This window comes from Lontra canadensis, unplaced genomic scaffold (genome assembly GCF_010015895.1).
Source record: "Lontra canadensis isolate GAN:19392208 unplaced genomic scaffold, GSC_riverotter_1.0 scaffold103, whole genome shotgun sequence".
Taxonomy (NCBI): domain Eukaryota; kingdom Metazoa; phylum Chordata; class Mammalia; order Carnivora; family Mustelidae; genus Lontra; species Lontra canadensis.
This window is the reverse complement of record NW_022631097.1, coordinates 4127237-4140914: the sequence shown is the minus strand read 5'-3', so window position 1 is coordinate 4140914 and position 13678 is coordinate 4127237. Positions and strand designations below refer to the sequence as shown.

The following is a 13678-nucleotide window of genomic DNA, read 5'->3' as shown; positions in this document are numbered from 1 at the left end:
TTCCACCAGGTGGCACGACATGATCACTTGAAAGATTTTTTAGAGCCTCAAACCCAACCCGACCCAACTCAACCCAACCCAACCCAACCCAACCCAACAATCTGAAAGGCTGATTTGATTGAAATGTTTAAAGATCAATGAGAAGTGGAACAGGATACAGAACAGTCTGTAATCCTCTCACAGCAGAGTAAGATTAGAGTAGGCAGTGGTAAGAGGGAGAAAGGGGAGTGGCTCCAGAGGAAAGGGAGTACCTTGGGTCATTAATTTGCATTTGAACTGATTGAATATTTATTCCGTAAATGTTTAGCTCAGAGGAATTGCTGCCTTTAATTGGCAAATTTTTGTCTACCACTGTTTGTCGCAGAAAACAGTTTCATTTTTTTATGTACATCTCAATATGTAAAATTTGATCTGTTACACATTTTGAAATTTATGTTTACTTTGAGTACAAGGAAACAGAGACATTTATAGAATTTACTGGTCAAATTATGTTAAGCTTAGGTTATGGGAAAATGCTTGAATACATCTAGATGATTTGGTCTGCTGACTGCCTGCCCATTTTGCTATTTGATGTCTGTTAGTTGTCTATATTTTTCCTGCCTGGATTGATAGAAAAAAGTGGGAGGAGATGGGGAAGAAAAGGAGGGGAGGAAGACATATAGCAACTTACCGAGGTCTGGTCCATTTCAGGCAATCCATTTGTGATTTTAAAGATCTTAGTGAAGGTGAGTTAGTATCAAAGATTAGTCACCGAACAACAAAATGACTTCAACAGGGCCAACTACTAGTTTTTAACCACATTATAATATGGTGCTTCTGGAATAGCAAATTCCCCTTTTCACTGTTTCTAGCCTTAAAGATGAAATTCAGCACAACTTGGGACACATTCAACCAAAAAAGGCTGTGATTAGAATGTTCTGAAGTATACATCTCCATGAACACACTGAAGAGCAGTCAGACATAAAACAACTCAGTTTTTTTCTCTTTTGTTATATTTTACTTTGCTACTTGGATATCCAACCCTTTCATCAAATATGTGAATATATAAATGTTTACTCATCACTTATATGAGGAACAAAAAATTTTGAACAGTGACCCAGAAATATACCAAATAAATAAGCTGTGTGTGTATACACATGCACACACGGTATAATATACCTTTGCCCATATTCACTTTTGAATTTAGAGAATATAACTAGTCAAGCATGTATGATTGTAATATTTATTGCTCATGTCAAGTTAGTGCCATTCAAACAAAGGGGAAAAATTACTGAAATTTATGGATAATGTTTTGATTTTAAGCTCTTTCAGGCTTACATTAAGCCTAAATTTTGTAAATAGGATAAGAGACCAGGAAGCATAAATACAAATTGACAAAAAAAAGCTGGTCTAGAGGTAGCACTGGCCAAATCATGCAAGGGCTAGATTATGTCCACTGATAGGCAATGCTAACACTAAATTATGTTAACTGTGTTGGTCTTTGATCTAAAAGTGTGGGGTATAATGTATTTAGTCATTTAACCCTTATTTATTAGGCCCCTATTATGTGCTCTTCTAGATTTATAGAAAAACAGTAGCAAACAAGGCAGACCAGTTTTCTGCCCTTAGGAATCTAACATTCAAGTGGCTTAAAGGATGTAAGCAGAGGAATGACAAGATTACATTTTGGCTTTAAAAATATCACTCTATAAAGACTGGTCACAACAGATGAACAGAAGCAGAGCTCTGCCCTCAGCCCCCAATTACATACAAATGCTGGATAAAATACAATAAAAAAACATTAAAACACATACTAGGCATAAACAACAACAACAACAACAACAACAACAACAACAACAAACCCAGAAAAACAAAGAGCATTTTCATAGTGCCAGAACAGAATAAACTCGAAACCAGAATGATGAATGGGAGTTGAAATGCTGGAACCCTTGGAGGCAATGGGCAGATAAATGCCGTGTGGGCTGGTATTTTAAATTTCTACAGAAAAGGAGTCGTGGCCAATTGTGGGGGGCAAGGGAACAGTGTTTGGAAATGGGCTCTGGGCATACAGATGGGTGTTGAAACACAGCATGCTAAGAACCCTAAAGCAGGCTGCTCATTCTGGAATGCGAGCAGAAAGTCTTATATCACGCATTACTGTAGAACCCAATCCACACACTATTCAGACCTCCTTTAAGCCCAACCTGAGAAATACCCGTGAATGCTGGCGTCAGAACAGTGCCCCCTGCAGGGCCCTGGCAGAAGTGAATGTGAAACTGACTTTAAAGGCAAAAATTAAAAGAGCCTCCATGACAACTTCTCCCAGATGAAGAGCCAAAGAGGATGAGCTCCCAGACAGAATTTTCAAACCACATGGGAGAATCTGCCAACACGAGGAACTGGAAATAATAGAGCAGTCAGAAAGGGGCTCACACTAAGTTTAGAGCATCCAAAGTGATAAATTAACACTCATAGAACAAGACCAGAATAGAAAAAGAAAGATTTAAAAGCCAGGTAAATAGAAATTCATGAAATAAAAAAAAAAAAAAGTCTTCTGGTAGAGTGAATAGTAAACCTGCCATAGAGCAAAAAGAGAACAGGACACCGTAATGCAGATTTGGTATTTTGGTGGGAAAAGAAGAAATGTAAAAATTGAAATACATGTTTAATGTTTTTAAAGGCATAAAATAAAGCACAGAATTTCAAAGGAAACTAATGACTTTTAAATACAAATGTAAAAATTACTTAAATGGGTGATACAGCAATTTAAGAGCTTATTTAGTAATTAAATAAGATCTGGCCAGGGGGCTTACAACTAATGTAATTTCAAAGCAGTGAAGAACAGATGTAATGTGTTTTGAGATACTTGCTCTAACCTTTATGTGATATTAAAGTATCTCTGCCTTCTACAGATGAGAAAGTCAAAGAAACTACTAATATTATTGTGGCTTGTTGAAGGAATGCTAAATTTCAATCAGAGATCAGTGAAAATGAAGGATTTCTTTTTCACACTCAAAATCATATAACCCACTAAATTCTGTTCTCGGACACCCAGCGGATCCACAGACCACAAGTGAAGAATGCCGATACTCTAGAGAATGAGGAGACACAGATATGAAGAGGTCATGTTTAATCATTTTCCAGAACTGAAAAATAACATGAGTTCCTAAAACTGAATAGGTACACCAATGCCCAAGTACAAATAAAGACATATCCAGCACCCAAATGCTTTCTGGTTAAGACTGCAGAACAGTAAGATTATGAGAAAGTCTTAAAAGTATTCAGAATGAAAACAAATTGCTTACTTACCAAAGACCCAAAAGTAATGAATAATATCTTAATAATGCTGATATAAAATTGTCAGTCTAGAAATATATCCCAACTTAGCCATCATTCAACTATGAAAGGACTAGACATTTCAGGCCCAGAAGGAAAAGTTTCTGTCAGTGCAGATCGTCACTGAAGAAAATACTTATAGAAACTAAAACCAGAAGAAATGAGTATTTTGGTAGAAGCAGTGATGGACATTAGAAAAAGAATCAACACAGTATGTGAGAAAAGCTAAATCTGTATTGCCTAAAAGACATAATCAGAGAGATGAATAAAAGCAAAGTTGAAAAAACACGCAAAGTGAAGTTTGGATGGGAATAACTTTCTAAATTCTTTGCTATACTTTGAGAAGAGAATGATAATGACAAACTTAATTAGAAAGTATTAATTTATCTCCATGCATATAAAATATAAAGAGTAATCATTACAAGAATGTAACCGGAACCACTGGAGGGAAATATGGCAGGGAGAATAAGGAGAAGTTTAATAATCCAACCAAAGGTCAGAAACAACAACGACTACCAAAAAAAAAAAAAAAAAGAAAAGAAAAGAAAAAGCACAGTATATAAAACATAATACCATAGAAATATGCCAAATAAATCAGTGATCTTAATAAATATAAATAGTTAAATTCACCTATTAAAAGTTAGAAACTTTACTGTAGGGGATTAAATCGCAAATCCAGAAATTTAACCCCTAGCAAAACAATTGAAACATAATGATAAACCTCACATAAGAAAGCAAATCTGGTTGGATTAAAGACCTAAATATGAAAAATGAAAGTGTTTTTGAAAGAATTCACTCCCTTCACTAATGCTCAAGCAGTAGTGTCCAATAAACCCAAGTCCCCAAGTCCCTTATTATCCCTAAGTAATAATAAAAATTACTTTTATTATTATGAAAATAATCAATTATTTTCATTATTCTGTTATTGGATGAAACTTTTTTTTTAGATTTTATTTTTTAAGTAATCTCTACACCCAATGTGAGGATTGAATTTACAACCCTGAGATCAACAGCTGCACACTCTGTTGATGCAGACAGCCAAGGCAGCCCTTTTATTTTTTGTTAGTGGATAAAACTTTCAATGCTTCCAACTGCTTTTGCTTGCTGAATTGACTAAATGTACTATGTTTTGTTTTGATATTTTATGATTTTTCCTTTTTTTTTTGGAACTGCTAGAATTAAGGAAAACCAGCCATACCATAAACTGTCAGTTACCATGAGGCACAAATTGCTTTCCTTGTTTAAGTATATTCAAGACGGTAACCTGTGATAAATGAAAAAAAAACATTTGGGGCGAGAAATGTGTTTATGCAAGCTGAGATCAATCAATAATTCATTCGTTAATTGTGCATTTGTAGACACTGATTTTTTTTAATCAATGAATTGTTTCAAAAAACACTAAAACAGAAGGAATTAAATTCCCAAGATACCATTTTCAGACCATTACACAACTAGATTAAATTATTAATTTCCTAGAGAAATACAGGTGGTCAAAATTGACCCTTATTAAACATACAGGTTTAAAAAGACAAATTTACATAAAAGAAGAATTACACTATTAAGGGATTATTTTTAAAAAAATTCATCAGACCCATATGATTTCACGGAGAATTCCATGAAACCTTTAGCGATCAGAGCATCCAACTGTCCAAAAATTATTCCAGAACATTGATAATGAAGGAAATTTTTGAAGCATGAATAACATCATTACCTAAACTTTACAAAAAACAGCACACCAAAAAGAAAGCTACAGACCAATATCGTTCATGTATATAAGTATGAAGCTTCTAGATAAAATATTAGCAGGTAGAATTGAACATCATTGTAAGGAAAGAATATACCGTGACCAAGGAAAATTCATTCAATGAGTGCAAAATTGTTCCGGTATTAGAAAATCCATTAACATAATACACTGTATTAATACACCTAAAGGATATATAAATATAAATATCATCATAAATGCTAATGAGCCTTTGAGAAAATTTAACAGCCATTCAATACAAAATAGAAACTGATATTTATTTATTTGTTTTTTTATAAAATACACATTCACATCATCTTACTTAATAGAGGAACACCAATTGCATTTCCCTTCAGGCTGGGAAAAAGCAAGGATGCATACTACCTCCACTTGTTTTTCAACTGCTCTACTGATACTGGGACATGGAGTGAGATAAATCAGTTGGAGACACAGAGTTGGAAAAGAAGGTGTAAAAGTATATTTGCAGATGCTAGGACTGCATACCTGAAAAATCCTAAGGAGCCAACATAAAATGGACTCAAACAATAAAAAGTTCAGTAAGGTTATTTAAATGAAATTAATACATAGCAATCAGTGGCTTTCATATTCAAAACAATACTTTGTCAGAGGATTATGATGGTAGATAGGATAAAACATCATTTATAATTGAGACAAAGATAAGCAGAGATGCTTAGGGATAAACTTCACAAGAAGTATGTAAACTCATTAAACTTATTCTTGTTAAACTTAACTAGAAATATGTCAAGAAAACTTTTAAGTTCTCTTGAAAGGACAAAAATAGACTTTAATGAATGGAAAAACACCCTATGTTTTTGGATAAATGATGTCAGTTTGCCCTAATTTATGAATCGAACATAATCCTAATAAAAGAATATGCTTTTTCTTGACCTAAACAAGTTAACACTCAAGTTCATATGGAAAAATAAGCAAGAACTGACAAAGAGATGTTGAAAGAGTCAGTACAAGGGTACGTGGATGTGTGTGTGTGAGAGAGAGAGACAAAGAGAGAGAATAATCCTATTAGATTTTAAAATATCTTCTAAATTCTGTTTAACAAGGTTGGTACTGGGACCTGAATAGACAGTCTAGCAGAATAGAGCAGAAAACATACAAACAGACCCATATGGATACGGAAATTTAATACATGATAAAGGTTATGCTTCAAATTGTAGCAGCAAAGGTAGAATTTCTAGTTAATAATCTAATTGTTGGAACCTCTGTTTGGCTGACTGGAAAATATAAAATTAGATGCAGACCTTACACCTTATACCTCACACAAGAATAACCTCTAAATGTATCAGGGATCTACAATTATCTTTTTTTTTTAAGATTTTATTTATTTATTCATGAGAGACACAGAGAGAGGAATGCAGAGGTAGAAGCAGGCTCCCTGATGAGCAAGATCCTAACACCATGGGATCATGACCTGAGCTGAAGGGAGACGCTTAACCGACTGAGCCCCTATTTAAGGCGCCCTCTACAATCTATCTTGATGTAAAAGGGAAAGCCAGACTAATAATGGGGCTGACAACTTCCTCTTTCTGTAAGGAAAGTTTCAAACTATGGTTTAAAATCCAGATTTAATTAAAAAAAAAGAATAATTTTGAGTATATAAACATTAAAAATTAGTAGAAAGTGTTAATAGGAAAAATGTTAATATTCAGAATATATATACATTTAAATCCCTATAAATCTGTTTTACAAAGTAACTAAAGAAGCAGAGCAGATGGAGTAAATTCCAGAAGCAGCAGCCTTAATAACAGAACAAAAATATGAAAGATGCTTAACCACCCTAGTCAACAGGGAAATGAAATGTAAAATAACACACGATAACACTCATCACCATGAAAAAGATCATAAAGTCTGACACTGAAATGCTGGTAAAAGGTGAGAAAAGAGACTCACACTGCTCACGGAATTATAAAGCAGCACAAAGCACCTGGAGGTTTGCTGGCCAAGTTTGGCAAAGTTTAATATGTTCGCATCAGAAACCAACACTGTGAAACTTGGTAGAATAGCCAACCCAGAGCAGTGCTCTTCATGGCTGTCTGAAAGAAGTCTGAAAAACTAGGTGCCCATTACCCATTTTTAGGTTCACACTGTGTTTTACATAAATTTAAGTATTTGCAAAAGATACCATTTCTGCCACATTAGAAACTTTGTCATTTTGAAAGAAGACTCATCACTTTACAGTGTATTTGATGGAATCGAGAAGTCATGGAGAGTTGATTCCCACCAGCTTTGCATTATGAACCAATATGTTAAAATTTTTTTGCTTAAATTGTCCAGCTTTGACTGAGAGCTTTTGGACTGGGAACTCTTTCATCTGGCCCCGTGTCCTTTTGATGTACTCTTGCTGATTTGATTTTTGAGCACATCTCATTCACTGGTGCTGCAAAAGCTCCGAATTTATCCTCTACATTCACTGCCTCAGTCCTAGAATTTGCCACTGCTCTGAAGAATCCTGATTCCTTTTATTGCAGAATGGTATGAGAAACCAAGGACTGTGGGCAGTTGGTTGGCTCAGTTGGTTAAGCAACTGCCTTTGGCTCAGGTCATGACCCTGGGGTCCTGGGATGGAGCCCTGTGTTCTGGGTCCCAGCTCAGCTCAGCAGGTGTCTGCTTCTCCCTCTGCCCCTCCCCCTGCTCTCCTTTTCTGTAGCTCTCTGTCTCAAATGAATAAATAAAATCTTAAAAACAAACAAACAAACCAAGTACTCATTGCCACTGATTTTATTTTCATTACTTGATCTCTCATTTCTAGAATTTGAATTTTGTTATTTTCCAAATCTGCCATTTTCATACTATTTTGACTTTGCCTTATCTTTATATATAGTTTTTTGTCCTCTTTGAGCATTTTACTCATGTTTGTTTTAAAATCTCTTACTTTGCTTTACTACTTAGAGTTTTAGGGGATAACTTGTAGTGGCTGCTGACTTTTTGTCTTTTCATTATTATATTATTATTATTATTATTACAGTAAACTCATTTTCAGCAAGGGATTTTACCATAGGTGTTTTTATGTCATGGGTAATGGGATAATTTCTTCACTGTAGTTTGGCTTTAATGTAGTTAACATTAATTTTCTAGCTTTAAGCTCTTATATAATGAAGTAGTATGGGTTTAGTCCTCTGATCTTAGCCAAAGCAAAGGCCTATCATTCACGATTTCTTGTGGGTAACTCAACCCATGGACCAAGATGGGTTCACAGCATCTTTAGACTACTAGGCAAATTGTTTCAAACATCTTTCATGGGGACCAGGATTTACAAGGTATCTCAGTCTGGGCATTTTGCATGCGCTCGCTCTCTCTCTCTCTCTCTCTCTCTCTCTGTCACACACACACACACACACACACACACACACACACAGAGCTATGCCTTGGTATCACAGTCCTGTAATATATTAAATCCCAGCCTCATGGATCGAAAAAATAAACATTGTTAAAATGTCTATAATGCCTAGAGCAATTTATACCTTCAATGCCATTCCGATCAAAATTCCACCAGCAGTTTTCAAAGAGCCGGAGGAAACAATCCTAAAATTTGTATGGAATCAGAAGAGACCCCGAATTGCTAAGGAAATGTTGAAAAAGAAAAACAAAACTGGGGCATCACGTTGCCTGATTTCAAGCTTTACTACAAAGCTGTGATCACCAAGACAGCATGGTACTGGCATAAAAACAGACACATAGACCTGTGGAACAGAGTAGAGAGCCCAGATATGGACCCTCAACTCTATGGTCAAATAATCTTTGACAAAGCAGGAAAAAATATCCAGTGGAAAAAAGTCTCTTCAATAAATGGTGCTGGGAAAATTGGACAGCTATATGAAGAAGAATGAAACTCGATCATTCTTTTACACTGTACACAAAGATAAACTCAAAATGGGTAAAAGGCCTCAACGTGAGGCAGGAATCCATCAGAATCATAGAGGAGAACATAGGCAGTAACCTCTTCGATATCAGCCACAGCAGCTTCTTTCAAGATATGTCTCCAAAGGCAAAGGAAACAAAAGTGAATGAATTTTTGGGACTTCCTCAAGATCAAAAGCTTCTGAACAGCAAAGGAAACAGTCAACAAAACAAAGAGGCAACCCACGGAATGGGAGAAGATATTTGCAAATGACAGTATAGACAAAAGGCTGATATCCAGGATCTATAAAGAACTTCTCAAATTCAGCACACACAGAACAGATTATCATGTCAAAAAAGGGGCAGAAGACATGAACAAACACTTCTCCAATGAAGACATACAAATGGCTATCAGACACATGAAAAAGTGTTCATCATCAGTAGCCATCAGGGAGATTCAAATCAAACCACATTGAGATACCACCTTACACCAGTTAGAATGGCCAAAATTAGCAAGACACGAAACAACATGTGTTGGAGGGGATGTGGAGAAAGGGGAACCCTCTTACACTCTTGGTGGGAATGCAAGTTGGTGCAGCCACTTTGGAGAACAGTGTGGAGATTCCTCAAGAAATTAAAAATAGAGCTTCCCTATGACCCTGCAATTGCACTACTGGGTATTTACCCCAAAGATGCAGATGTAGTGAAAAGAAGGGCCATCAGTACCCCAATATTCATAGCAGCAATGGCCACGGTCGCCAAACTGTGGAAAGAATCAGGATGCCCTTCAGCAGATGAATGAATGGATAAGGAAGATGTGGTCCATATACACTATGGAGTATTATGCCTCCATCAGAAAGGATGAATACCCAACCTTTCTTTCAACATAGACGGGACTGGAAGAGATTATGTGGAGTAAAATAAGTCAAGCAGAGAGAGTCAATTATCATATGGTTTCACTTATTTGTGGAGCATAAGAAATAACATGGAGGACATGGGGAGATGGAGAGGAGAAGGGAGTTGGGGGAAATTGGAGGGGGAGACGAAACACGAGAGACTATAGACTCTGAAAAACAATCTGAGGCTTTTGAAGTGGGTGTAGGGGGTGGGAGGTTGGGTGAGCCTGGTGGTGGGTATTATGGAGGGCACATATTGCATGGAGCACTGGGTGTGGTGCATAAACAATGAATTCTGGTACACTGAAAAGAAATTAAAAAAAAAAAAAAAAGAAACCTAGAGTCCCAGCCCTTAAGCTCTATGACCTCCTGATATCTTATGTATCTTGGCTTTAGCTTTTACTCTGCTCTGACAATGAATTTCTTTGTTACTGGACCTAAGAATGAGCTTGTCTTCGTTTCTAGTTGAGATGTATTTATAAGTATTTGAGCAATATTTATAAGTATATAATATATATTTATAAATTTTTATTTGCTCATTCATTCATTCATTCACTCACTCACTCATAAGGAAACTAGTATTTACAAGTGTTTGAAACAGGAGTAAATGTTCCCATGTTCTTTCACTTTATTTATCTAATGAAGTCACACCTATATTACTGACTATGTGCTAGGCATCCTTTTGAGAAATTTACAAATAATAACTTAATCGCCACCACATCCCCATTGGGTGCAGAGGATTTACAGTTTACACTGTGATATCAATGTCTACTCATTTCCTTAAGTTTCAGTTCAAATGTTTCCTTCTCTGTGACATCATCTCAGATTACCCTGGGAAGATTTTATGCTTTTTCTCTTATATCCTTACTATATTTTGGACTTTCATCAGAACAAAGAATTGTATTGTTCTAACTTGTTTGCATGTTTCCTAACAGACTTTAAAATTATTAAGGGCAGGATCCAGGCATTTTATTGCTGTAGAAATAGCAACTGTTCTGGTACATAAACATGTTTAGTATATTTTTGCTGAATTTTTAAAAAAGAATGAATTATACCATGTATGAATGAATTAAATCACATATGAATGAAAAGTAGCATGTCAGAATGAAGGCAGCATATCAGACTTCATACTTTTCTTGTGAATGATTTTGCTGTAAGAAATGTAAATATAGTTTAAATCCACATTAATTACCTTTCTTCTTAAAGGGAACAATTGTCATCCTTCTATGACTATCATTTGAGCACATATCAAAATTTAAACTTGTGATATTTAAACATGTATATTTCAGAGATATATTTATAAATGTAAAATGATCTAGACCCTACAAAACCCATATTCATTGTTTTCAGGATATTCTAGAATCACTCTCACTTTATTCAGGCCAGGAATAGTAATGGTACTGGACTCAGAAATATAAAGTGAAAGACAGTTTATGGTAAGAATTTATAGAAGAAAATATGAATATAATATAATCATTTAGAGGAGTCTGGTTGTAAATCAAAGAATAAATCACTCAAGGGACCACTTAGAAGAGAATATACCCAATGAACATGGACTTTGGAGTCAGATCTGAATTTGAATCATCCGTTGGCTTCTTTTTTTCTTTCTTTCTATCTATCTATCTATCATCTATCTATTTAATAATGTTGGCTACTTTTTAATCTTTGCTTAGAACATGCTGGAATCTAGATCTTGGGGATATAATGGGGATAAAGTTGCTTATTTTAAAGGTGGAGTTGATGATTAAATGAGATAAAATATGGGACAGTGTATAGATCCTGGCAGTTAAAGAGATTCAGTATTTCTCAGTTCATGCCTTCCATCCTTACCCCATTCCTCCAGGAATTTTTACAATTTCAGTATTTTCTTAATCACTTTGCCTGTAACACCCGGGGTTATGAGACACACCGCCCACTCCCTGCCCCGCCCTTACTATTACCTTTTAGAAAGCAAGAGGATACTCTTCTGCCATTTCTTTTTTTAGCAAGGGCCTGCTGTATAACCAGCAGATTATGCCCTGATGGGACAACATAAGATAAAATTTTTAAAAGGTTTTATTTATTTATTTGACAGACAGAGATCACAAGTAGGCAGAGAGGCAGGCCGAGAGAGAGGCGGAAGCAGGCTCCCTGCCGAGCAGAGAGCCTGATGTGGGGCTCGATCCCAGGACCCTGAGATCATGACCTGAGCCAAAGGCAGAGGCTTAACCCACTGAGCCACCCAGGTGCCCCAAGATAAATGTTTTAATTTTGAGATCCATCTATTTTAAAACAGTGAAGTAAATTACTTCAAAAAGGAGTCAGGTATCTCTACAACTTATTTTATAATTTCAAATTGGTTTTAATGGGATTATTTTTAAAGATATTGAATCATTTTTCTATCCTAGAAAAGTACAATGTTTTTCTTCCTAACTATAATAATTCTGTAATATTGATCTTGTGATCCTTTGTCAAAATTAATGAAATTATTCTAATGTAATTAGAGTCACAGTTTATATTCATGCTGCAAATATTCTGTAAGTGGGTAAGATGAATTGAACCCTCATTTGCTTTTGATTAACATTTAATTAGATATTAAAGATAAAAAATACATAACTTCCTAACTTTCATTCTACGTAGTGTGATTATCTACTTGGTATAATAAGGATAATAAAAATGATTATTTGTATTCAACTTTCAGTTTACAAAATACTTTTAACCTAATAGCTAATTAAATCTTTCCCAAAATACATTGAGATATATATTACTATCAACATTTTATAGATGAAAAAAATAGTTTCAAAAGGTTAGTTTGAGCAAGGTCACAAGACTTCTCTCTGTAAAACCAGGATTCCTACTGTATTTAATTTCCTCTATTATACATAATATATTAAGATATTAATTGTTCTGCATATATTTCAAGTTCAAACACTGAATATAATTTTAAATGATACCTTAGACTTTAGGCTCTTGTTTTAAAAAAATAGTATTTGATTTTGTTAGAAAATACAAATATAATATTGGAATAAACAGTTATAGCAATAAATGTCATTCATTCAGTAGTGCATTGATAAACTGAAGTACACATAAGCACACAGAGACTCTTACAAAGAATACATTTATAATCTGGTACTAGGTGATTTTGTATATTCTGATATTATGTAAAGATAAAACAAAGGTTGAGGATATCATGCTAAGTGAAATACAAATACTGTATGATTTCACTTACAGGACATGCTTCGAGTTTTCAAATTTGTGGAGACAGAAAGTAGAATGGTGGTTTCCAGGGTTTGGTAGAGATGAGAATGGGGAGTCATTTACTGGCCACACAGTATTAGTTTTGGAAAACGAAAAGAATTCTGGAGGTGGAGTGTAGTGATGGTTGTACAACATCAGAAATGTACTTAAAACTTTTGAACTGTGAGATTAAGAGTCACTTATGGTTCTGGGGGGAGGGGGGGTTGGGAGAGGGGGGTGGGGTTATGGACACTGGGGAGGGTATGTGCTATGGTGAGTGCTGTGAAGTGTGTAAACCTGGCGATTCATAGACCTGTACCCCTTGGGATAAAAATATATGTTTATAAAAAATAAAAAAATTAAAAAAAAAGATCATGATGAAAGAAAGATACAAATAAATAGAAGAAAAAACTTTTGAACTGTATACTTAGAAGTAGTTAAGATGGCAAATTTTCTGTTTTTGGTGGATTAAACATAGAGTGGCACTTTTTACTTCCTTTGGATTTTAGTAAGTTAATGACTAGTTAATAAGTGGAACATCATGAGGATAAAGACAATTAATTAGTAGAATAAGATATGATCTGGTAATGACTGCTAAAATATTATTCCAGTACATATACGGGTATCTTCCATAAGA

General features: G+C 35.1%; 1 protein-coding gene across 3 annotated transcripts in view; it reads right to left on the bottom strand.

Moving 5' to 3' along the window:
• SGCG (sarcoglycan gamma) overlaps positions 1-13678 on the bottom strand; it is a 143980-nt gene that overhangs the window by 3796 nt on the left and 126506 nt on the right. The gene's annotated exons all lie outside the window — the stretch shown is intronic.